General features: G+C 45.6%; 6 non-coding genes across 6 annotated transcripts; all 6 read right to left on the bottom strand.

The window, feature by feature from the left end:
• Positions 1 to 544: 544 nt before the first annotated feature.
• Positions 545 to 616, bottom strand: TRNAA-CGC (transfer RNA alanine (anticodon CGC)). Its single transcript has one exon. It is a non-coding gene; the product is annotated as a tRNA-Ala (tRNA).
• A 4,000-nt stretch (positions 617 to 4,616) lies between these two features.
• On the bottom strand, positions 4,617 to 4,688 carry TRNAA-CGC (transfer RNA alanine (anticodon CGC)). Its single transcript has one exon. It is a non-coding gene; the product is annotated as a tRNA-Ala (tRNA).
• An 833-nt stretch (positions 4,689 to 5,521) lies between these two features.
• Positions 5,522 to 5,593, bottom strand: TRNAA-CGC (transfer RNA alanine (anticodon CGC)). Its single transcript has one exon. It is a non-coding gene; the product is annotated as a tRNA-Ala (tRNA).
• An 8,426-nt stretch (positions 5,594 to 14,019) lies between these two features.
• TRNAA-CGC (transfer RNA alanine (anticodon CGC)) lies at positions 14,020 to 14,091 on the bottom strand. The gene has a single exon. It is a non-coding gene; the product is annotated as a tRNA-Ala (tRNA).
• A 1,736-nt stretch (positions 14,092 to 15,827) lies between these two features.
• TRNAA-CGC (transfer RNA alanine (anticodon CGC)) lies at positions 15,828 to 15,899 on the bottom strand. The gene has a single exon. It is a non-coding gene; the product is annotated as a tRNA-Ala (tRNA).
• Positions 15,900 to 17,637: 1,738 nt separating this feature from the next.
• On the bottom strand, positions 17,638 to 17,709 carry TRNAA-CGC (transfer RNA alanine (anticodon CGC)). Its single transcript has one exon. It is a non-coding gene; the product is annotated as a tRNA-Ala (tRNA).
• Positions 17,710 to 26,052: the final 8,343 nt, after the last annotated feature.

Below are 26,052 nucleotides of genomic sequence, written 5' to 3'. Positions count from 1 at the left end.
ACCACCATATGATTATGAGAGACGCCGTAGTGGAGGGCTGCGGAAATTTCGACCACCTGCGTTTCTTTAACGTGCACCCAAATCTGAGCACACGGGCCTACAACATTTCCGCCTCCATCGGAAATGCAGCCGCCTCAGCCGGGAAACGAACTCGCGACCTGCGGGTCAGCAGCCGAGTACCTTAGCCACTAGAGCACCACGGAGGGGCCGCAAAAGTTCAGAGAGCTCTGGAGGCGCCACGGTTTGAACCAGGGACTTCTCACATGCGAAGCAAGCGCTCTGCCTCTGAGCTGCACCCCTGTTATGTCAGGATCACTTATTTATGCGTTTCATGGTGCTCAACAGATTATTTTAACAACAAAATAAATTATTGTTTGAAATAAACAAAATCATCCCGTCATTGCAACGTGATACAATTTCTTGTTAACAAAGAAAGAAACATATTTCTATCATGAAAGAAAAGGGCAGCAATGCACTCATCGCATTTCATGGTGCCGTAGTATTACAACACATTAAAAAGGTAGCGATAAAGTCGAGAGCACTTTGGAGGTGCCGGGGTTCGAACCCGGGACTTCTCACATGCGAAGCAAGCGCTCTACCTCTGAGCTACACCCCCGTTATGTCAGGAGCACTTATGTATGCTATTGATGGTGCTCAAGAAATGATTTTCACAAAAAAATTAATTATTACTCGAAACAAACAAAATCATCTCGTCAATGCAACGCGATGAATTTTTTGCCAACAAAGATAGAAACACATTTCTATCATAAAGGAAAGGGCACCGATGTTTTAGTACATTATCTCGTCGCATTTCATGGTGCCGTAGTAGTACAACACAAAAAAGATAGCGTAAAAGTTCAAATTGATTGATTTGTGGGGTTTAACGTCCCAAAACCACCATATGATTATGAGAGACGCCGTAGTGGAGGGCTCCGGAAATTTCGTTCACCTGGGTTTCTTTAACGTGCACCCGAATCTGAGCACACGGGCATACATTTCCGCCTCCATCGAAAATGCAGCCGCCTCAGCCAGGAAACGAACTCGCGACCTGCGGGTCAGCAGCCGAGTACCTTAGCCACTAGAGCACCACGGACCGGCCGCAAAAGTTCAGAGAGCTCTGGAGGCGCCACGGTTCGAACCAGGGACTTCTCACATGTGAAGCAAGCGCTCTACCTCTGAGCTTCACCCCTGTTATGTCAGGAGCACTTATTTATGCGTTTGATGGTGCTCAACAGATTATTTTAACAACAAAATGAATTATTACTCGAAATAAACAAAATCATCTCGTCATTACAACGTGATACAATTTTTTTGTCAACAAAGAAAGAAACATATTTCTATTATAAAAGAAAAGGGCAGCGATGTTTTAGTAGAATCACTCGTCGCATTTCAAGCTGCCGTAGTATTACAACACATTAAAAAGATAGCGATAAGTCGAGAGCACTTTGGAGGTGCTGGGGTTCGAACCCGGGACTTCTCACATGCGAAGCAAGCGCTCTGCCTCTGAGCTACACCCCCGTTATGTCAGGAGCACTTATGTATGCTATTGATGGTGCTCAAGAAATTATTTTCACAAAAAATTAATTATTACTTGAAATAAACAAAATCATCTCGTCATTGCAACGCGATAAATTTTTTGTCAAGAAAGATAGAAACACATTTCTATCATAAAGGAAAGGGCACCGATTTATTAGTAGATTATCTCGTCGCATTTCATGGTTCCGTAGTAGTACAACACAAAAAAGATAGCGCAAAAGTTCAAATTGATTTATTTGTGGGGTTTCACGTCCCAAAACCACCATATGATTATGAGAGACGCCAAAGTGGAGGGCTCCGGAAATTTCAACCACCTGGGGTTCTTTAACAGACACCCAAATGTGAGCACATGGGCCTACAACATTTCCGCCTCCATCGGAAATGCAGCCGCCGAAGCCGGGAAAGGAACCCGCGACCTTCGGGTCAGCAGCCGAGTGCCTTAGCCACTAGACCACCACGGAGGGGCCGCAAAAGTTCAGAGAGCTCTGGAGGCGCCACGGTTTGAACCAGGGACTTCTCACATGCGAAGCAAGCGCTCTGCCTCTGAGCTGCACCCCTGTTATGTCAGGATCACTTATTTATGCGTTTGATGGTGCTCAACAGATTATTTTAACAACAAAATAAATTATTATTTGAAATAAACCAAATCATCCCGTCATTGCAACGTGATACAATTTCTTGTTAACAAAGAAAGAAACATATTTCTATGATGAAAGAAAAGGGCAGCAATGTTTTAGTACAATCAATCACCGCATTTCATGGTGCCGTAGTATTACAACACATTAAAAAGGTAGCGATAAAGTCGAGAGACTTTGGATGTGCCGGGGTTCGAACCCGGGACTTCTCACATGCGAAGCAAGCGCTCTACCTCTGAGCTACACCCCGTTATGTCAGGAGCACTTATGTATGCTATTGATGGTGCTCAAGAAATGATTTTCACAAAAAAATTAATTATTACTCGAAACAAACAAAATCATCTCGTCAATGCAACGCGATGAATTTTTTGCCAACAAAGATAGAAACACATTTATATCATAAAGGAAAGGGCACCGATGTTTTAGTACATTATCTCGTCGCATTTCATGGTGCCGTAGTAGTACAACACAAAAAAGATAGCGTAAAAGTTCAAATTGATTGATTTGTGGGGTTTCACGTCCCAAAACCACCATATGATTATGAGAGATTCTGTAGTGGAGGGCTCCGGAAATTTCGACCACCTGGGTTTCTTTAACGTGCACCCAAATCTGAGCACACGGGCATACAACATTTCCGCCTCCATCGGAAATGCAGCCGCCTCAGCCGGGAAACGAACTCGCGACCTGCGGGTCAGCAGCCGAGTACCTTAGCCACTAGAGCACCACGGAGGGGCCGCAAAAGTTCAGAGAGCTCTGGAGGCGCCACGGTTCGAACCAGGGACTTCTCACATGTGAAGCAAGCGCTCTACCTCTGAGCTTCAACCCTGTTATGTCAGGATCACTTATTTATGCGTTTGATGGTGCTCAACAGATTATTTTAACAGCAAAATAAATTATTACTCGAAATAAACAAAATCATCTCATCATTGCAACGTGATACACTTTTTTCGTCAACAAAAAAAGAAAAATATTTCTATCATAAAAGAAAAGGGCAGAGTAAAATCAGGTTCTCTTCTCGATGTAGAAGAAACCACTTCTCCCCACTCGGCGCCCGAAGCGCACCACCCGTGGTGGTGTAGCAAAGTGGGAGAAGAACCGTACGCCGCTATCCCAATAGCGGCTATTGGCCTGCTGGACGCTTGACGAGGAAGCAGAAGCAACGCTGAAGAAGTTTTAGATGGCTGAGAAAAACTTGTATTTACAGATTTTACAAAACAATGGACATCAATGTTAAAAAAAAGGAGGAAAAGAAAAACAACTTGGAAATGAACCGACTTCTGTAGGGCGACCCTACGGGGTTCGGCGGAGCCGATGGTGCCTAACACCGCAAGCTCGGTTCAGCACCCCTGGCGGAGCCACGGGGCCTCTTCTTATCTCTTCCTGGCGCTCCGCCCTTACCACCATCTCGGCACATAATCACTTGCTTGTCCTCTGATTGGACAGTACATTGGGTACATTAAAAAAAACGCCACGAGGATCCCGCCTTCGTGCACGTGGGACTTATGCACTCTCCCCAAACCACACAACAACCAAAACGTAAATAAAACAAAACTAGAAAAAGCATAGAGGCCAGGGCCAGCTTCGCGGCGCACAATTATTTAGACAGAGCTAGCTGTACTCGGTAGTGCGGCCATAGGGCGATTTCGCTCTACCACGTCAATTTCTTGACAACGGGGCTATAATCCTTTTGCCTCTGTGCGCCGTACGAGGAACCGCTCGCTGACCGCGCATATTTCTGCTTACGAGTTCCTTTGCCCAGATAAACGGGGATGTAGTCGAAGACATGCCCGATTCAACAATAGGAAACCCAGGCGTCGAACGGGCGACCGTCACCATTTCCCGTGTCGCGAGCCCGCTTCTGAGAGTCACTGGACCAAAGCCGACCCGGCAGAAAAAGGTCGTCGGTGACTTCAGAGTTTTCGCAACGCGCGCTGCCGATTTTGCAGGCGCGCAAACAGTACGTGGCCGGGCCATACGCCGAACCGATGCGAGGAGTCACCGCGGTGCGCGGGGTCTCGGAAGAGGCCCGTTGATGCGCCGACTGCCAGTTCCGAGAGGCAATTAGGGGGCCGTCGCAACGACGTTTACAATCTCAACCCTTTCGTTGCCCGGGTTGGTTCCCTTTTCTTTGAGTTAGTAGTAACTGGAAACGCTGGACCGTCGACAAAGCAGGGCAATATGCTGGCGCCGCGTGTCTGCGCTCGTGGCAAAACCGGTCGGTCGCGCTTCAACCGCTTGTCACTCAAGCAACGCTGGCAGACCGCGGCTGACATGCCTTCTTAAGCTTACGCCGCAAAGCAAATAAAAGCAAACAAAAATTGCCGCGCTACGAATTCTTACCGCGGTCCTACAGGCAGCAATGTTTTAGTAGAATCACTCGTCGCATTTCAAGCTGCCGTAGTATTACAACACATAAAAAAGATAGCGCTAAAGTCGAGAGCACTTTGGAGGTACCGGGGTTCGAACCCGGGACTTTTCACATGCGAAGAGAGCGCTCTACCTCTGAGCTACACCCCCGTTATGTCAGGAGCACTTATGTATGCTATTGATGGTGCTCAAGAAATTATTTTCACAAAAACTTAATTATTACTCGAAATAAACAAAATCATCTCGTCATTGCAACACGATAAATTTTTTGTCAACAAAGATAGAAACACATTTCTATCATAAAGGAAAGGGCTCCGATGTTTTAGTAGATTATCTCGTCGTATTTCATGGTGCCGTAGCAGTACAACACAAAAAAGTTAGCGCAAAAGTTCAAATTGATTGATTTGTGGGGTTGCACGTCCCAAAACCACCTCATGATTATGAGAGACGCCGTAGTTGAGGGCTCCGGAAATTTCGACCACCTGGGGTTCTTTAACGTGAACCCAAATCTGAGCACACGGGCCTACAACATTTCCGCCTCCATCGGAAATGCAGCCGCCGCAGCCGGGAAATGAACCCGCGACCTGCGGGTCAGCAGCCGAGTACCTTAGCCACTAGACCACCGCGGAGGGGCCGCAAAAGTTCAGAGAGCTCTGGAGGCGCCACGGTTCGAACCAGGGACTTCTCACATGCGAAGCAAGCGCTCTACCTCTGAGCTGCCCCCCTGTTATGTCAGGAGCACTTATTTATGCGTTTGATTGTGCTCAACAGATTATTTTAACAACAAAATAAACTATTACTCGAAATAAACAAAATCATCTCGTCATTGCAACGTGATACAATTTTTTTGTTAACAAAGAAAGAAACATATTTCTATCATAAAAGAAAAGGGCAGCCATGTTTTAGTAGAATCACTCGTCGCATTTCAAGCTGCCGTAGTATTACAACACATAAAAAAGATAGCGCTAAAGTCGAGAGCACTTTGGAGGTGCCGGGGTTCGAACCCGGGACCTCTCACATGCGTAGCAAGCGCTCTACCTCTGAGCTACACCCCCCTTATGTCAGGAGCACTTATGTATGCTATTGATGGTGCTCTAGAAATTATTTTCACAAAAACTTAATAATTACTCGAAATAAACAAAATCATCTCGTCATTGCAACGCGATAAATTTTTTGTCAACAAAGATAGAAACACATTTATATCATAAAGGAAAGGGCACCGATGTTTTAGTAGATTATCTCGTCGTATTTCATGGTGCCGTAGCAGTACAACACAAAAAAGTTAGCGCAAAAGTTCAAATTGATTGATTTGTGGAGTTGCACAGCCCAAAACCACCTCATGATTATGAGAGACGCCGTAGTGGAGGGCTCCGGAAATTTCGACCACCTGGGGTTCTTTAACGTGCACCCAAATCTGAGCACACGGGCCTACAACATTTCCGCCTCCATCGGAAATTGAACCACCGTGGCCGGGAAACGAACCCGCGACCTGCGGGTCAGCATCCGAGTACCTTAGCCCCTAGACCACCGCGGAGGGGCCGCAAAAGTTCAGAGAGCTCTGGAGGTGCCATGGTTTGAAGCGGGGACTTGTTACATGCGAAGCAAGCGCTCTACTTCTGAGCTGCACCCCTGTTATGTCAGGAGCACTTATTTATGCGTTTGATGGTGCTCAACAGATTATTTTAACAGCAAAATAAATTATTACTTGAAATAAACAAAATCATCTCGTCATTGCAACGTGATACAATTTTTTCTTCAACAAAGAAAGAAAAATATTTCTATCACAAAAGAAAAGGGCAGCAATGTTTTAGTAGAATCACTCGTCGCATTTCATGGTGCCGTAGTAGTACAACACATTAAAAAGATCGCGCTAAAGCCGAGAGCACTTTGGAGGTGCCGAAGTTCGAACCCGGGACTCCTCCCATGCGAAGCAAGCGCTCTACCTCTGAGCTACACCGCCGGTATGTCAGGAGCACTTATGTATGCTATTGATGGTGCTCAAAAAATTATTTTAACAAAAAATTTAATTATTACTCGAAATAAACAAAATCATCTCGTCATTGCAACGCGAAAAATTTTTTGTAACAAAGATAGAAACACATTTCTATCATAAGGGAAAGGGCACCGATGTTTTAGTAGATTATCTCGTCGCATTTCATGGTGCCGTAGTGGTACAACACAAAAAAGATAGCGCAAAAGTTCAAATTGATTGATTTGTGGGGTTGCACATCCCAAAACCACCTAATGATTATGAGAGACGCCGTAGTGGAGGGCTCCGGAAATTTCGACCACCTGGGGTTCTTTAACGTGCACCCAAATCTGAGCACACGGGCCTACAACATTTCCGCCTCCATCAGAAATACAGCCGCCGCAGCCGGGAAACGAACCCGCGACCTGCGGGTCAGCAGCTGAGTACCTTAGCCACTAGACCACCACAGAGGGGCCGCAAAAGTTCAGAGAGCTCCGGAGGCGCCACGGTTTGAACCAGGGACTTCTCACATGCGAAGCAAGCGCTCTACCTCTGAGCTGCACCCCTTTTTTTTTTTTTTTTTATTTATTGCCTGGCATGGACATTGTACAGGGCAATCATTGCACACACATATATTACAATACAAAGAAAAAGAAAAAGAAAAAAAAAACAAGCATTGCCATCAGTCCCATTTGTACTGATGTTGTCCTCTTAAAAATACTTAAGGTTTGCCAGGGGTTCAACCCTTGACAACCATTCTGGCTCGATATCCTCTATTTTGCTACACTCAATGAATGCAGACATGCTTTGCCTGAAATAAATTACTGCTGGTTTTGCCTCCGGGTCGAAATGGTATCCGGCCATTCGTGCACGCCATATACAGTGGAGACCGGTCAACATCACTACATCGAATGGGACCCCATCATCATTTGTTACTGCGAGGTACCTTATTCCGTGTGGGTCTAGTGGAAAATCCTTCTTTATTGTCCTCTGTAATATGTCCCAAAAATGTATCCCTTCCCAACAATGCAAAAAAACATGGTCTATTGTTTCTGGTTTCTTACATATCAAGCAGTGTGACCCCCATAGTGTAAAAAAACCCCGTTCCTCTGTGAAAGTCTTTACTGATAGTGTTCCTGTGTGTAACTTGAAGAAAAAAGTTTTCACCCCTGTAGGTACCTGCATGTTTCTCACCCGCTTCAGTACGTTTTGTCCCGGTCTTCCACTGTATATGGCCCTGTACAATGGTACTGGCAAAACCATAGCACATACATCTCTGTACAATTCTTTTCTTCTAACACTTGCTAGATAATCTATCGAAAAGCGAACAGATAAAAAACGTACACTGTCTACCACTTCCTTGAGATACCCACGCAACGTCACGGGCCGGCTATCCGTAGTAACAACAAAATCTGGTAAGGCACTGCCTAACCTGAGCTGGCATACCGTACGTAAAAACGGATCCCTGACGTCACGGAAAAACAAAAATCTATTTACTACTTGTCTCACAAATAGGTGCGCCAAACCAAGACCTCCGTCCTTCACGCGCCTGAACAAGTTGGTCCGTCTGCACCTTTCCCATTTCGAGCCCCATATAAAAACTGCGAACACTCTGTGCAGCCTTTGCACGTTGATCCTTGAACAATGTAACACCTGCATCACATACCACAGTTTAGCGATAAAAAACATGTTGCACACAGTAGCCCTAGCGAAAACAGACAGGTTCATGCCTTTCCACCTGTCTGCTTTTTCCTTCGTCTCTTTTGTTTGACGCGACCAATACTCCTCGCTGCCGTTATAACATTCCAGGGGAACACCGAGGTACCTTGTCGGTGTTTCCGTCCAGTGCACATTCGCAAAAAGGTCCGGCTTTGAAGGCCACCTTCCGTGCCAAAGCCCAAGAGATTTCGCCCAGTTTACGCGGCTTCCTGTGACGCTACAAAAATGTTTCACAACACTTATCGTTTCCTCTACACTTTCTTTGTTCGTACAACACACCGCAATGTCGTCTGCATATGCCAGCAGCTTAACTTCCACTGCCGCCAAGCTGAAGCCACGAATTTTTCCATTTTCATTTATCGCTAAGCACATCGCTTCGATGTAAATACAAAACAAAAGTGGACTGAGGGGGCAGCCCTGACGCACAGAACGCATTACGTGAATGGGGGCCCCCAAAGACTTGTTAACAATTAAACGTGTTGTGCAGTTCTGGTACGCCAAGGCCACTCCCTCCTTGATGATGGAACCGACATTAATATGATCTAAGATGACAAACAAAATATCATGCGCAACACAATCAAAAGCTTTCTCCAGGTCTATCTGGAGCACAGCAACGCCAAGTGAATCTTCGTCACAACACTCTAGCACACACCGCATCTTGTGAATGTTTGAGCTAATGGTTCTGCCTTTGATTCCACAAGTTTGGTGCTCTCCAACAATTTCTTTAATGACACCTTGAAGTCGCGCTGCCAGAACCTTCATAAAAATCTTGTAGTCGACATTGGTCAGCGATATGGGCCTATACGATGTCACCAGTTTAAGTTTTTCCCCTTCGTCCGTTTTAGGAATTAATATCGTATGCGCTTTGCTGAAGGAGGGCGGCAGAGTTTTCCGTTCGTACGCCTCATTGAACAGCTCAGCTAACCCCGGGGACAGTTCTATTCTAAACGTCTTATACCATGCTGCGGTTAGGCCATCGGGTCCCGGTGACTTTCCGGGGTTCAGATGACCAATCGCGCGTTCCACTTCACCTTCCGTTATTCTGCCTTCTAAAAGCTTTTTTGTGTCGTCACTAAGCCGCGGCAAGCGCTTGAGAAACTCTTCTTTAAAACCATGTACATTCGCTTTTCGAATTGCAAAAAGTGACTGATAATACGCAACAAAGGCCCGTTCGATGCTTTCATTGTCGCTCGCGAGAGTCCCGTTGCAATAGACCTTATCGATGTGGTTTCGGCGTCCTTGCGCTTTTTCGAGACCAAGCGCCCTTTTTGTGGGCGTCTCACCCGCGGCAAGATCATTTGCGCGCGCGCGAACCCAGGCGCCTCGATAACGCTCTCTGTCATGCAGTTCTAATTTTTCCTTGACACTGCGCACCTCGTCTTTGCAAGTCCCAGGCTCCCGACTTTCTAGGGCTATCAGCTGCTGCAGTGTTTTCTTAAGACTTCTTTCTTTTATTTGCGCTTCGAATTTTAGCGTGCTCGATCTGTCAAGCGCTTTCATTTTCACCTTCTGCTTTAAACACTCCCATTTCTCTGCTACTGTTTCCGTTTTTTCCATAAGCACTTCATTAATGGTCTCGTGCACTGCTTCTAAAAATGGTTCATCTTTTAGTAACAATGCGTTCAGTTTCCATAAATCCCAGTTGAAAACCTTACGCTGTTTCTTCATGCCTATGCGACACACAACCAAACAGTGATCTGAAAACGACACTGGCTCAACCGAAAAATCGTGACACATAGGCAATACACCTAGGGATAGGTATATGCGGTCTAAACGTGCATGGCTATTGCCATGAAATCGCGTGTAGATCACTTCGCGATTTGCTGCCACACATTCATACACGTCTTCCAAGTCATTTTCGGTTATTAATTTGCCTAGCACGTCACTGCTTTTGTCACGAACGCCAGTGCTATTGACTCTATCGCGAGCCCTTAAAACACAGTTAAAATCACCTAACAAAACCACCCTCTTATTACACTTTGTCCACTGAAACAGGTTAGAAAAAAACTGAGCACGCTCTTCTACACTATTCGGTGCGTATACGCATATAACTCTGAATTCAGTGGCACCATAAACAAAGTCACAATAAACAATTCTGCCCGACTGACATGAAAAAACACTTTGCACAAGAAGGCTTTGCAATTTTTTTACAAAAAGAACACAACCCGCGGACGTTCCTATCGAGTGGCTTACGACCGCGTAATATCGGTCAGTGAAACGGCGCACCATGCTCCCGGTCTCCTCCTCTCCGTCTACCTTAGTTTCCTGGACGGCTAGGACGTCTATGTTTTGGTCTGTGAGCAACCGATAGAGCTGACTTTGCCTACGCCTAGCCGCCAACCCTCTGACGTTAAGCGTAGCTATACTGAATGGCGGAGTTAATTCCATAGTGACTTGTTCGCTAAAGGAGTAGGCCCGGAGCATGGCGCTTACCCTTCACGACCAGCCCTCGGCTAGCCGCCTCCAGGACCATCCTGCTTCCCAGCGCTGTTTTCTTTTGCCTTATCCTCCAGTCTCCGGTCGGTAGGGACTTTCGGCTTAGGTTTGAGACTACGCCGCCTCCCTTGCGGCGCCTTCGCAGGCGGCTCCTGGCTGCTGGTGGACGACGCCCCGTCCTGCTCTACCGCGTCGTCGAGTGGACGCTTTAGCGTGGCGCTGGTCACGCACATCTCGTCGTCGCTGTCCGCCGCCGTCTCTCCCTGACCCTCCGTTGTATCAGCTGTCCCCACTGGAACCACGTCCGTCTCGACCCGCTCAGGCTCGGCCGCTGACGGGGCGCTGGCCGGTGTAGTCGAAAGCTGGCGAGTCTCCGGAAACTTGGGTGTGTCTGCCTGCGCCGCCCCTCCAGTAGTCACAGGGACCACTGGGCTTCCGACCCCTTTGGCGGCGTCCTCTGCCTCGGCCGCGTCCATGACGTGATCAGCCATCGCCTCGTTCTTCGCTGGCCCCATTGCACTGGCGTACGTTCGAACGCAATCCGCCTCGACCTGTCCGAAGCGTTTGCACCGCGAGCAACGGGGAACCTTGCACTCTCGGCGGACGTGCCCTTTGCCTTGGCAGCGCAAGCATTGCATCGGCCGACCAGGCACAACCAGCAAGGCCAGCTCTCCATCGATCCTGATCTGGTGCGGAAGGTCTTCGACCCTGACGCCGCTTTTCAGCTTCAGGAGAGCTGTTCTCGTGGTCGAACACTTGTCGGCCATGCCCGGGACACGCCACCGCTCACGGCTCACCTCCACGACCTTGCCGAAAGCCGACAGCGCCGTCCGTACTTCTTCGTCGCTCACCCCGTGAAGCAGCCAGTGAATTCGTAGCCGCACCTGCTGGTCCTGTGGGTCGACGACGACGCAGCGCCGCCCCTTCACCTGCAGCTCCTTCAAGGCGAGCAGGCGTTTTGTGGGAGCGGCATCATTGAATGTCACCGCCCACAAGTGGTTAACCTGGTATGCACCGAGGCTTACCACATACGGCAGCAGGCCCGTTGGCGTCAATGCGTCCCTGAAATCTTCGACCTTGTATGGCCTCGCTCGTACATCACCGTGTAAAAACACGGTGTTGATAACAAGTCGTCCTTTTGGCATTTGCGGCAAAATAAACTGGTATTCGCTATCTCCGTTCCTGTTTCCGCGGCTAAGATTGGCCGCTGTCGCCGCTCCGCTGGAGCTCATGATCCTGCGATCCGTTCAGCACGACTGCCGGAAGCAGAATGATGAGCTGCACCCCTGTTATGTCAGGAGCACTTATTTATGCGTTTGATGGTGCTCAACACATTATTTTAACAACTAAATAAATTATTACTCGAAATTAACAAAATCTTCTCGTCATTGCAACGTGATACAATTTTTTTGTCAACAAAGAAAGAAACATATTGCTATCATAAAAGAAAATGGCAGCAATGTTATAGTAGAATCACTCGTCGCAATTCATGGTGCCGTAGTATTACAACACATAAAAAAGCTAGCGCTAAAGTCAAGAGCACTTTGGAGGCGCTGGGGTTCGAACCCGGGACTTCTCACATGCGAAGCAAGCACTCTACCTCTGAGCTACACCCGCATTATGCCAGGAGCATTAATGTATTCTATTGATGGTGCTCGAGAAATTATTTTAACAAAAAAATTATTTATTACTCGAAATAAAGAAAATCATCTCGTCATTGCAACGCGATAAATTTTTTGTCAACAAAGATAGAAACACATTTATATCATAAAGGAAAGGGCACCGATGTTTTAGTAGATTATCTCGTCGTATTTCATGGTGCCGTAGCAGTACAACACAAAAAAGTTAGCGCAAAAGTTCAAATTGATTGATTTGTGGGGTTGCACAACCCAAAACCACCTCATGATTATGAGAGACGCCGTAGTGGAGGGCTCCGGAAATTTCGACCACCTGGGGTTCTTTAACGTGCACCCAAATCTGAGCACACGGGCCTACAACATTTCCGCCTCCATCAGAAATTGAACCACCGTAGCCGGGAAACGAACCCGCGACCTGCGGGTCAGCATCCGAGTACCTTAGCCCCTAGACCACCGCGGAGGGGCCGCAAAAGTTCAGAGAGCTCTGGAGGTGCCACGGTTTGAACCGGGGACTTCTTACATGCGAAGCAAGCGCTCTACTTCTGAGCTGCACCCCTGTTATGTCATGAGCACTTATTTATGCGTTTGATGGTGCTCAACAGATTATTTTAACAGCAAAATAAATTATTACTTGAAATAAACAAAATTATCTCGTCATTGCAACGTGATACAATTTTTTCTTCAACAAAGAAAGAAAAATATTTCTATCACAAAAGAAAAGGGCAGCAATGTTTTAGTAGAATCACTCGTCGCATTTCATGGTGCCGTAGTAGTACAACACATTAAAAAGATCGCGCTAAATCCGAGAGCACTTTGGAGGTGCCGAAGTTCGAACCCGGGACTCCTCCCATGCGAAGCAAGCGCTCTACCTCTGAGCTACACCGCCGTTATGTCAGGAGCACTTATGTATGCTATTCATGGTGCTCAAGAAATTATTTTAACAAAAAATTTAATTATTACTCGAAATAAACAAAATCATCTCGTCATTGCAACGCGAAAAATTTTTTGTCAACAAAGATAGAAACACATTTCTATCATAAAGGAAAGGGCACCGATGTTTTAGTAGATTATCTCGTTGAATTTCATGGTGCCGTAGTGGTACAACACAAAAAAGATAGCGCAAAAGTTCAAATTGATTGATTTGTGGGGTTTCACGTCCCAAAACCACCATATGATTATGAGAGACGCCGTAGTGGAGGGCTCCGGAAATTTTGACCACCTGGGGTTCTTTAACGTGCACCCAAATCTGAGCACACGGGCCTACAGCATTTCCGCCTCTATCGGAAATGCAGCCACCGCAGCCGGGAAACGAACCCGCATTCTGCGGGTAAGCAGCCGAGTACCTTACCCACTAGACCACCGCGTAGGGGCCGCAAAAGTTCAGAGAGCTCTGGAGGCGCCACGGTTCAAACCAGGGACTTCTCACATGCGAAGCAAGCGCTCTACCTCTGAGCTGCACCCCTGTTATGTCAGGAGCACTTATTTATGCTTTTGATGGTGCTCAACAGATTATTTTAACAACAAAATAAATTATTACTCGAAATAAACAAAATCATCTCGTCATTGCAACGTGAAACAATTTTTTGGTTAACAAAAAAAGAAACATATTTCTATCATAAAAGAAAAGGGCAGCAATGTTTTAGTAGAATCAGTCGTCGCATTTCAAGCTGCCGTAGTATTACAACACATAAAAAAGATAGCGCTAAAGTCGAGAGCACTTTGGAGGTGCCGGGGTTCGAACCCGGGACTTCTCACATGCGAAGCAAGCGCTCTACCTCTGAGCTACACCCCCGTTATGTCAGGAGCACTTATGTATGCTATTGATGGTGCTCAATAAATTATTTTCACAAAAACCTAATTATTACTCGAAATAAACAAAATCATCTCGTCATTGCAACACGATAAATTTTTTGTCAACAAAAATAGAAACACATTTCTATCATAAAGGAAAGGGCACCGATGTTTTAGTAGATTATCTCGTCGTATTTCATGGTGCCGTAGCAGTACAACACAAAAAAGTTAGCGCAAAAGTTCAAATTGATTGATTTGTGGGGTTGCACGTCCCAAAACCACCTCATGATTATGAGAGACGCCGTAGTGGAGGGCTCCGGAAATTTCGACAACCTGGGGTTCTTTAACGTGAACCCAAATCTGAGCACACGGGCCTACAACATTTCCGTCTCCAACGGAAATGCAGCCGCCGCAGCCGGGAAACGAACCCGCGACCTGCGGGTCAGCAGCCGAGTACCTTAGCCACTAGACCACCGCGGAGGGGCCGCAAAAGTTCAGAGAGCTCTGGAGGCGCCACGGTTCGAACCAGGGACTTCTCACATGCGAAGCAAGCGCTCTACCTCTGAGCTGCGCCCCTGTTATGTCAGGAGCACTTATTTATGTGTTTGATGGTGCTCAACAGATTATTTTAACAACCAAATAAATTATTACTCGAAATAACAAAATCATCTCGTCATTGCAACGTGATACAATTTTTTTGTCAACAAAGAAAGAAACATATTTCTATTATAAAAGAAAAGGGCAGCAATGTTTTAGTAGAATCACTCGTCGCATTTCAAGCTGCCGTAGTATTACAACACATTAAAAATATAGCGCTAAAGTCGAGAGCACTTTGGAGGTGCCGGGGTTCGAACCCGGGACTTCTCACATGCGAAGCAAGCGCTCCGCCTCTGAGCTACACCCCCGTTATGTCAGGAGCACTTATGTATGCTATTGATGGTGCTCAAGAAATCATTTTCACAAAAACTTAATTATTACTCGAAATAAACAAAATCATCTCGTCATTGCAACACGATAAATTTTTTGTCAACAAAGATAGAAACACATTTCTATCATAAAGGAAAGGGCACCGATGTTTCAGTAGATTATGTCGTCGTATGTTATGGTGCCGTAGCAGTACAACACAAAAAAGTTAGCGCAAAAGTTCAAATTGATTGATTTGTGGGGTTGCACGTCCCAAAACCACCTCATGATTATGAGAGACGCCGTTGTGGAGTGCTCCGGAAATTTCGACCACCTGGGGTTCTTTAACGTGAACCCAAATCTGAGCACACGGGCCTAAAACATTTCCGCCACCATCAGAAATGCAGCCGCCGCAGCCGGGAAACGAACCCGCAACCTGCGGGTCAGCAGCCGAGTACCTTAGCCACTAGACCACCGCGTAGGGGCCGCAAAAGTTCAAAGAGCTCTGGAGGTGCCACGGTTCGAAACAGGGACTTCTCACATGCGAAGCAAGCGCTCTACCTCTGAGCTGCACCCCTGTTATGTCAGGAGCACTTATTTATGCGTTTGATGGTGCTCAACAGATTATTTTAACAAAAAATAAACTATTACTCGAAATAAACAAAATCATCTCGTCATTGCAACGTGATACAATTTTTTTGTTAACAAAGAAAGAAACATATTTCTATCATAAAAGAAAAGGGCAGCCATGTTTTAGTAGAATCACTCGTCGCATTTCAAGCTGCCGTAGTATTACAACACATAAAAAAGATAGCGCTAAAGTCGAGAGCACTTTGGAGGTGCCGGGGTTCGAACCCGGGACCTCTCACATGCGAAGCAAGCGCTCTACCTCTGAGCTACACCCCCGTTATGTCAGGAGCACTTATGTATGCTATTGATGGTGCTCTAGAAATTATTTTCACAAAAACTTAATTATTACTCGAAATAAACAAAATCATCTCGTCATTTCAACGCGACAAACTTTTTGTCAACAAAGATAGAAACACATTTATATCATAAAGGAAAGGGCACCGATGTTTTAGTAGATTATCTCGTCGTATTTCATGGTGCCGTAGCAGTACAACACAAAAAAGTTAGCGCAAAAGTTCAAATTGATTGATTTGTGGGGTTGCACAGCCCAAAACCACCTCATGATTATGAGAGACGCCGTAGTGGAGGGCTCCGGAAATTTCGACCACCTGGGGTTCTTTAACGTGCACCCAAATCTGAGCACACGGGCCTACAACATTTCCGCCTCCATCGGAAATTGAACCACCATAGCCGGGAAACGAACCCGCGACCTGCGGGTCAGCATCCGAGTACCTTAGCCCCTAGACCACCGCGGAGGGGCCGCAAAAGTTCAGAGAGCTCTGGAGGTGCCACGGTTTGAACCGGAAACTTCTTACATGCGAAGCAAGCGCTCTACTTCTGAGCTGCACCCCTGTTATGTCAGGAGCACTTATTTATGCGTTTGATGGTGCTCAACAGATTATTTTAACAGCAAAATAAATTACTACTTGAAATAAACAAAATCATCTCGTCATTGCAACGTGATACAATTTTTTCTTCAACAAAGAAAGAAAAATATTTCTATCACAAAAGAAAAGGGCAGCAATGTTTTAGTAGAATCACTCGTCGCATTTCATGGTGCCGTAGTAGTACAACACATTAAAAAGATCGCGCTAAAGCCGAGAGCACTTTGGAGGTGCCGAAGTTCCAACCCGGGACTCCTCCCATGCGAAGCAAGCGCTCTACCTTTGAGCTACACCCCCTTTATGTCAGGAGCACTTATGTATGCTATTGATGGTGCTCAAGAAATTATTTTCACAAAAAATTATTTATTACTCGAAATAAACAAAATCATCTAGTCATTGCAACGCGATAAATTTTTTGTCAAGAAAGATAGAAACACATTTCTATCATAAAGGAAAGGGCACCGATTTATTAGTAGATTATCTCGTCGCATTTCATGGTGCCGTAGTAGTACAACACAAAAAAGTTAGCGCAAAAGTTCAAATTGATTGATTTGTGGGGTTGCACAGCCCAAAACCACCTCATGATTATGAGAGATGCCGTAGTGGAGGGCTCCGGAAATTTCGACCACCTGGGGTTCTTTAACGTGCACCCAAATCTGAGCACACGGGCCTACAACAATTCCGCCTCCATCGGAAATTGAACCACCGTAGCCGGGAAACGAACCCGCGACCTGCGGGTCAGCAGCCGAGTGCCTTAGCCACTAGACCACCACGGAGGGGCCACAAAAGTTCAGAGAGCTCTGGAGGCGCCACGGTTCAAACCAGGGACTTCTCACATGCGAAGCAAGCGCTCTACCTCTGAGCTGCACCCCTGTTATGTCAGGAGCACTTATTTATGCGTTTGATGGTGCTCAACAGATTATTTTAACAACAAAATAAATTATTACTCGAAATAAACAAAATCATCTCGTCATTGCAACGTGAAACAATTTTTTGGTTAACAAAAAAAGAAACATATTTCTATCATAAAAGAAAAGGGCAGCAATGTTTTAGTAGATTCACTCGTCGCATTTCAAGCTGCCGTAGTATTACAACACATAAAAAAGATAGCGCTAAAGTCGAGAGCACTTTGGAGGTGCCGGGGTTCGAACCCGGGACTTCTCACATGCGAAGCACGCGCTCTACCTCTGAGCTACACCCCCGTTATGTCAGGAGCACTTATGTATGCTATTGATGGTGCTCAAGAAATTATTTTCACAAAAACTTAATTATTACTCGAAATAAACAAAATCATCTCGTCATTGCAACACGATAAATTTTTTGTCAACAAAGATAGAAACACATTTCTATCATAAAGGAAAGGGCACCGATGTTTTAGTAGATTATCTCGTCGTATTTCATGGTGCTGTAGCAGTACAACACAAAAAAGTTAGCGCAAAAGTTCAAATTGATTGATTTTTGGGGTTGCACGTCCCAAAACCACCTCATGATTATGAGAGACGCCGTAGTGGAGGGCTTCGGAAATTTCGACCACCTGGGGTTCTTTAACGTGAACCCAAATCTGAGCACACGGGCCTACAACATTTCCGCCTCCAACGGAAATGCATCCGTCGCAGCCGGGAAACGAACCCGCGACCTGCGGGTTAGCAGCCGAGTACCTTAGCCACTAGACCACCGCGGAGGGGCCGCAAAAGTTCAGAGAGCTCTGGAGGCGCCACGGTTCGAACCAGGGACTTCTCACATGCGAAGCAAGCGCTCTACCTCTGAGCTGCACCGCTGTTATGTCAGGAGCACTTATTTATGCGTTTGATGGTGCTCAACAGATTATTTTAACAACCAAATAAATTATTACTCGAAATAAACAAAATCATCTCGTCATTGCAACGTGATACAATTTTTTTGTCAACAAAGAAAGAAACATATTTCTATTATAAAAGAAAAGGGCAGCAATGTTTTAGTAGAATCACTCGTCGCATTTCAAGCTGCCGTAGTATTACAACACATTAAAAATATAGCGCTAAAGTCGAGAGCACTTTGGAGGTGCCGGGGTTCGAACCCGGGACTTCTCACATGCGAAGCAAGCGTTCTGCCTCTGAGCTACACCCCCGTTATGTCAGGAGCACTTATGTATGCTATTGATGGTGCTCAAAAAATTATTTTCACAAAAAATAATTATTACTCGAAATAAACAAAATCATCTCGTCATTGCAACGCGATAAACTTTTTGTCAAGAAAGATAGAAACACATTTCTATCATAAAGGAAAGGGCACCGATTTATTAGTAGATTATCTCGTCGCATTTCATGATGCCGTAGTAGTACAACACAAAAAAGATAGCGCAAAAGTTCAAATTGATTTATTTGTGGGGTTTCACGTCCCAAAACCACCATATGACTATGAAAAACGCCATAGTGGAGGGCTCCGGAAATTTTGACCACCTGGGGTTCTTTAACGTGCACCCAAATCTGAGCACACGGGCCTACAACATTTCCGCCTCCATCGGAAATGCAGCCGCCGCAGCCGGGAAACGAACCCGCAACCTGCGGGTCAGCAGCCGAGTACCATAGCCACTAGACCACCACGTAGGGGCCGCAAAAGTTCAAAGAGCTCTGGAGGCGCCACATTTCGAACCAGGGACTTCTCACATGCGAAGCAAGCGCTCTACCTCTGAGCTGCACCGCTGTTATGTCAGGAGCACTTATTTATGCGTTTGATGGTGCTCAACAGATTATTTTAACAACCAAATAAATTATTACTCAAAATAAACAAATTCATCTCGTCATTGCGACATGATAAAATTTTTTTGTTAACAAAGAAAGAAACATATTTCTATCATAAAAGAAAAGGGCAGCAATGTTTTAGTAGAATCACTCGTCGCATTTCAAGCTGCCGTAGTATTACAACACATAAAAAAGATAGCGCTAAAGTCGAGAGCACTTTGGAGGTGCCAGGGTTCGAACCCGGGACTTCTTACATGCGACGCAAGCGCTCTGCCTCTGAGCTACACCCCCGTTATGTCAGGAGCACTTATGTATGCTATTGATGGTGCTCTAGAAATTATTTTCACGAAAACTTAATTATTACTCGAAATAAACAAAATCATCTCGTCATTGCAACGCGACAAACTTTTTGTCAACAAAGATAGAAACACATTTATATCATAAAGGAAAGGGCACCGATGTTTTAGTAGATTATCTCGTCGCATTTCATGGTGCCGTAGTAGTACAACACAAAAAAGATAGTGCAAAAGTTTAAATTGATTTATTTGTGGGGTTTCACGTCCCAAAACCACCATATGATTATGAGAGACGCCATAGTGGAGGGCTCCGGAAATTTCGACCACCTGGGGTTCTTTATCGTGCACCCAAATCTGAGCACATGGGCCTACAACATTTCCGCCTCCATCGGAAATGCAGCCGCCGCAGCCGGGAAACGAACCCGTGACCTGCGGGTCAGCAGCCGAGTGCCTTAGCCACTAGACCACCACGGAGGGGCCACAAAAGTTCAGAGAGCTCTGGAGGCGCCACGGTTCAAACCAGGGACTTCTCACATGCGAAGCAAGCGCTCTACCTCTGAGCTGCACCCCTGTTATGTCAGGAGCACTTATTTATGCGTTTGATGGTGCTCAACAGATTATTTTAACAACAAAATAAATTATTACTCGAAATAAACAAAATCATCTCGTCATTGAAACGTGAAACAATTTTTTGGTTAACAAAAAAGAAACATATTTCTATCATAAAAGAAAAGGGCAGCAATGTTTTAGTAGAATCACTCGTCGCATTTCAAGCTGCCGTAGTATTACAACACATAAAAAAGATAGCGCTGAAGTCCACAGCACTTTGGAGGTGCCAGGGTTCGAACCCGGGACTTCACACATGCGAAGCAAGCGCTCTACCTCTGAGCTACACCCCCATTATGTAAGGAGCACTTATGTATGCTATTGATGGTGCTCAAGAAATTATTTTCACAAAAAATTAATTATTACTCGAAATAAACAAAATCATCTCGTCATTGCAACGCGATAAACTTTTTGTCAAGAAAGATAGAAACACATTTCTATCATAAACGAAAGGGCACCGATTTATTAGTAGATTATCTCGTCGCATTTCATGGTGCAGTAGTAGTACAACACAAAAAAGATAGCGCAAAAGTTCAAATTGATTTATTTGTGGGGTTTCACGTCCCAAAACCACCACATGACTATGAGAAACGCCATAGTGGAGGGCTCCGGAAATTTCGACCACCTGGGGTTCTTTAACGTGCACCCAAATCTGAGCACACGGGCCTACAACATTTCCGCCTCCATCGGAAATGCAGCCGCCGCAGCCGGGAAACGAACCCGCGACCTGCGGGTCAGCAGCCGAGTGCCTTAGCCACTAGACCACCACGGAGGGGCCGCAAAAGTTCAGAGAGCTCTGGAGGCGCCACGGTTTGAACCAGGGACTTCTCAAATGCGAAGCAAGCGCTCTGCTTCTGAGCTGCACCCCTGGTAAGTCAGGAGCACTTATTTATGCGTTTGATGGTGCTCAACAGATTATTTTAACAACAAAATAAATAATTACTCGAAATAAACAAAATCATCTCGTCATTGCAACGTGATACAATTTTTTTGTCAACAAAGAAAGAAACATATTTCTATTATAAAAGAAAAGGGCAGCAATGTTTTAGTAGAATCACTCGTCGCATTTCAAGCTGCCGTAGTATTACAACACATTAAAAATATAGCGCTAAAGTCGAGAGCACTTTGGAGGTGCCGGGGTTCGAACCCGGGACTTCTCACATGCGAAGCAAGCGTTCTGCCTCTGAGCTACACCCCCGTTATGTCAGGAGCACTTATGTATGCTATTGATGGTGCTCAAGAAATTATTTTCACAAAAAATAATTATTACTCGAAATAAACAAAATCATCTCGTCATTGCAACGCGATAAACTTTTTGTCAAGAAAGATAGAAACACACTTCTATCATAAAGGAAAGGGCACCGATTTATTAGTAGATTATCTCGTCGCATTTCATGGTGCCGTAGTAGTACAACACAAAAAAGATAGCGCAAAAGTTCAAATTGATTTATTTGTGGGGTTTCACGTCCCAAAACCACCATATGACTATGAAAAACGCCATAGTGGAGGGCTCCGGAAATTTTGACCACCTGGGGTTCTTTAACGTGCACCCAAATCTGAGCACACGGGCCTACAACATTTCCGCCTCCATCGGAAATGCAGCCGCCGCAGCCGGGAAACGAACCCGCGACCTGCGGGTCAGCAGCCGAGTGCCTTAGCCACTAGACCACCACGGAGGGGCCGCAAAAGTTCAGAGAGCTCTGGAGGCGCCACGGTTTGAACCAGGGACTTCTCACATGCGAAGCAAGCGCTCTGCTTCTGAGCTGCACCACTGTTAAGTCAGGAGCACGTATTTATGCGTTTGATGGTGCTCAACAGATTATTTTAACAACAAAATAAATAATTACTTGAAATAAACAAAATCATCTCGTCATTGCAACGTGATACCATTTTTTGTTAATAAATAAAGAAACATATTTCGATCATAAAAGAAAAGGGCAGCAATGTTTTAGTAGAATCACTCGTCGCATTTCAATCTGCCGTAGTATTACAACACATAAAAAACATAGCGCTAAAGTCGAGAGCACTTTGGAGGTGCCGGGGTTCGAACGCGGGAATTCTCACATGCGAAGCAAGCGCTCTACCTCTGAGCTACACCCCCGTTATGTCAGGAGCACTTATGTATTCTATTGATGGTGCTCAAGAAATTATTTTCACAAAAACTTAATTATTACTCGAAATAAACAAAATCATCTCGTCATTGCAACACGATAAATTTTTTGTCAACAAAGATAGAAACACATTTCTATCATAAAGGAAAGGGCACCGATGTTTTAGTAGATTATCTCGTCGTATTTCGTGGTGCCGTAGCAGTACAACACAAAAAAATAGCGCAAAAGTTCAAATTGATTGATTTGTGTGGTTGCACGTCCCAAAACCACCTCATGATTATGAGAGACGCCGTTGTGGAGAGCTCCGGAAATTTCGACCACCTGGGGTTCTTTAACGTGAACCCAAATCTGAGCACACGGGCCTACAACATTTCCGCCTCCATCGGAAATGCAGCCGCCGCCGCCGGGAAATGAACCCGCAACCTGCGGGTCAGCAGCCGAGTACCTTAGCCACTAGACCACCGCGTAGGGGCCGCAAAAGTTCAGAGAGCTCTGGAGGCGCCACGGTTCGAACCAGGGACTTCTCACATGCGAAGCAAGCGCTCTACCTCTGAGCTGCACCCCCTTTTTTTTTTTTTTTTTTTATTTATTGCCTGGCATGGACATTGTACAGAGCAATCATTGCACACACATATATTACAATACAAAGAAAAAGAAAAAGAAAAAAAAAACAAGCATTGCCATCAGTCCCATTTGTACTGATGTTGTCCTCTTAAAAATACTTAAGGTTTGCCAGGGGTTCAACCCTTGACAACCATTCTGGCTCGATATCCTCTATTTTGCTACACTCAATGAATGCAGACATGCTTTGCCTGAAATAAATTACTGCTGGTTTTGCGTCCGGGTCGAAATGGTATCCGGCCATTCGTGCACGCCATATACAGTGGAGACCGGTCAACATCACTACATCGAATGGGACCCCATCATCATTTGTTACTGCGAGGTACCTTATTCCGTGTGGGTCTAGTGGAAAATCCTTCTTTATTGTCCTCTGTAATATGTCCCAAAAATGTACCCCTTCCCAACAATGCAAAAAAACATGGTCTATTGTTTCTGGTTTCTTACATATCAAGCAGTGTGACCCCCATAGTGTAAAAAAACCCCGTTCCTCTGTGAAAGTCTTTACTGATAGTGTTCCTGTGTGTAACTTGAAGAAAAAAGTTTTCACCCCTGTAGGTACCTGCATGTTTCTCACCCGCTTCAGTACGTTTTGTCCCGGTCTTCCACTGTATATGGCCCTGTACAATGGTACTGGCAAAACCATAGCACATACATCTCTGTACAATTCTTTTCTTCTAACACTTGCTAGATAATCTATCGAAAAGCGTACAGATAAAAAACGTACACTGTCTACCACTTCCTTGAGATACCCACGCAACGTCACGGGCCGGCTATCCGTAGTAACAACAAAATCTGGTAAGGCACTGCCTAACCTGAGCTGGCATACCGTACGTAAAAACGGATCCCTGACGTCACGGAAAAACAAAAATCTATTTACTACTTGTCTCACAAATAGGTGCGCCAAACCAAGACCTCCGTCCTTCACGCGCCTGAACAAGTTGGTCCGTCTGCACCTTTCCCATTTCGAGCCCCATATAAAAACTGCGAATACTCTGTGCAGCCTTTGCACGTTGATCCTTGAACAATGTAACACCTGCATCACATACCACAGTTTAGCGATAAAAAACATGTTGCACACAGTAGCCCTAGCGAAAACAGACAGGTTCATGCCTTTCCACCTGTCTGCTTTTTCCTTCGTCTCTTTTGTTTGACGCGACCAATACTCCTCGCTGCCGTTATAACATTCCAGGGGAACACCGAGGTACCTTGTCGGTGTTTCCGTCCAGTGCACATTCGCAAAAAGGTCCGGCTTTGAAGGCCACCTTCCGTGCCAAAGCCCAAGAGATTTCGCCCAGTTTACGCGGCTTCCTGTGACGCTACAAAAATGTTTCACAACCCTTATCGTTTCCTCTACACTTTCTTTGTTCGTACAACACACCGCAATGTCGTCTGCATATGCCAGCAGCTTAACTTCCACTGCCGCCAAGCTGAAGCCACGAATTTTTCCATTTTCATTTATCGCTAAGCACATCGCTTCGATGTAAATACAAAACAAAAGTGGACTGAGGGGGCAGCCCTGACGCACAGAACGCATTACGTGAATGGGGGCCCCCAAAGACTTGTTAACAATTAAACGTGTTGTGCAGTTCTGGTACGCCAAGGCCACTCCCTCCTTGATGATGGAACCGACATTAATATGATCTAAGATGACAAACAAAATATCATGCGCAACACAATCAAAAGCTTTCTCCAGGTCTATCTGGAGCACAGCAACGCCAAGTGAATCTTCGTCACAACACTCTAGCACACACCGCATCTTGTGAATGTTTGAGCTAATGGTTCTGCCTTTGATTCCACAAGTTTGGTGCTCTCCAACAATTTCTTTAATGACACCTTGAAGTCGCGCTGCCAGAACCTTCATAAAAATCTTGTAGTCGACATTGGTCAGCGATATGGGCCTATACGATGTCACCAGTTTAAGTTTTTCCCCTTCGTCCGTTTTAGGAATTAATATCGTATGCGCTTTGCTGAAGGAGGGCGGCAGAGTTTTCCGTTCGTACGCCTCATTGAACAGCTCAGCTAACCCCGGGGACAGTTCTATTCTAAACGTCTTATACCATGCTGCGGTTAGGCCATCGGGTCCCGGTGACTTTCCGGGGTTCAGATGACCAATCGCGCGTTCCACTTCACCTTCCGTTATTCTGCCTTCTAAAAGCTTTTTTGTGTCGTCACTAAGCCGCGGCAAGCGCTTGAGAAACTCTTCTTTAAAACCATGTACATTCGCTTTTCGAATTGCAAAAAGTGACTGATAATACGCAACAAAGGCCCGTTCGATGCTTTCATTGTCGCTCGCGAGAGTCCCGTTGCAATAGACCTTATCGATGTGGTTTCGGCGTCCTTGCGCTTTTTCGAGACCAAGCGCCCTTTTTGTGGGCGTCTCACCCGCGGCAAGATCATTTGCGCGCGCGCGAACCCAGGCGCCTCGATAACGCTCTCTGTCATGCAGTTCTAATTTTTCCTTGACACTGCGCACCTCGTCTTTGCAAGTCCCAGGCTCCCGACTTTCTAGGGCTATCAGCTGCTGCAGTGTTTTCTTAAGACTTCTTTCTTTTATTTGCGCTTCGAATTTTAGCGTGCTCGATCTGTCAAGCGCTTTCATTTTCACCTTCTGCTTTAAACACTCCCATTTCTCTGCTACTGTTTCCGTTTTTTCCATAAGCACTTCATTAATGGTCTCGTGCACTGCTTCTAAAAATGGTTCATCTTTTAGTAACAATGCGTTCAGTTTCCATAAATCCCAGTTGAAAACCTTACGCTGTTTCTTCATGCCTATGCGACACACAACCAAACAGTGATCTGAAAACGACACTGGCTCAACCGAAAAATCGTGACACATAGGCAATACATCTAGGGATAGGTATATGCGGTCTAAACGTGCATGGCTATTGCCATGAAATCGCGTGTAGATCACTTCGCGATTTGCTGCCACACATTCATACACGTCTTCCAAGTCATTTTCGGTTATTAATTTGCCTAGCACGTCACTGCTTTTGTCACGAACGCCAGTGCTATTGACTCTATCGCGAGCCCTTAAAACACAGTTAAAATCACCTAACAAAACCACCCTCTTATTACACTTTGTCCACTGAAACAGGTTAGAAAAAAACTGAGCACGCTCTTCTACACTATTCGGTGCGTATACGCATATAACTCTGAATTCAGTGGCACCATAAACAAAGTCACAATAAACA

The sequence above is a fragment of the Rhipicephalus microplus genome, chromosome X (assembly GCF_043290135.1).
Source record: "Rhipicephalus microplus isolate Deutch F79 chromosome X, USDA_Rmic, whole genome shotgun sequence".
Taxonomy (NCBI): domain Eukaryota; kingdom Metazoa; phylum Arthropoda; class Arachnida; order Ixodida; family Ixodidae; genus Rhipicephalus; species Rhipicephalus microplus.
This window is presented reverse-complemented; position numbering and strand designations above follow the sequence as displayed.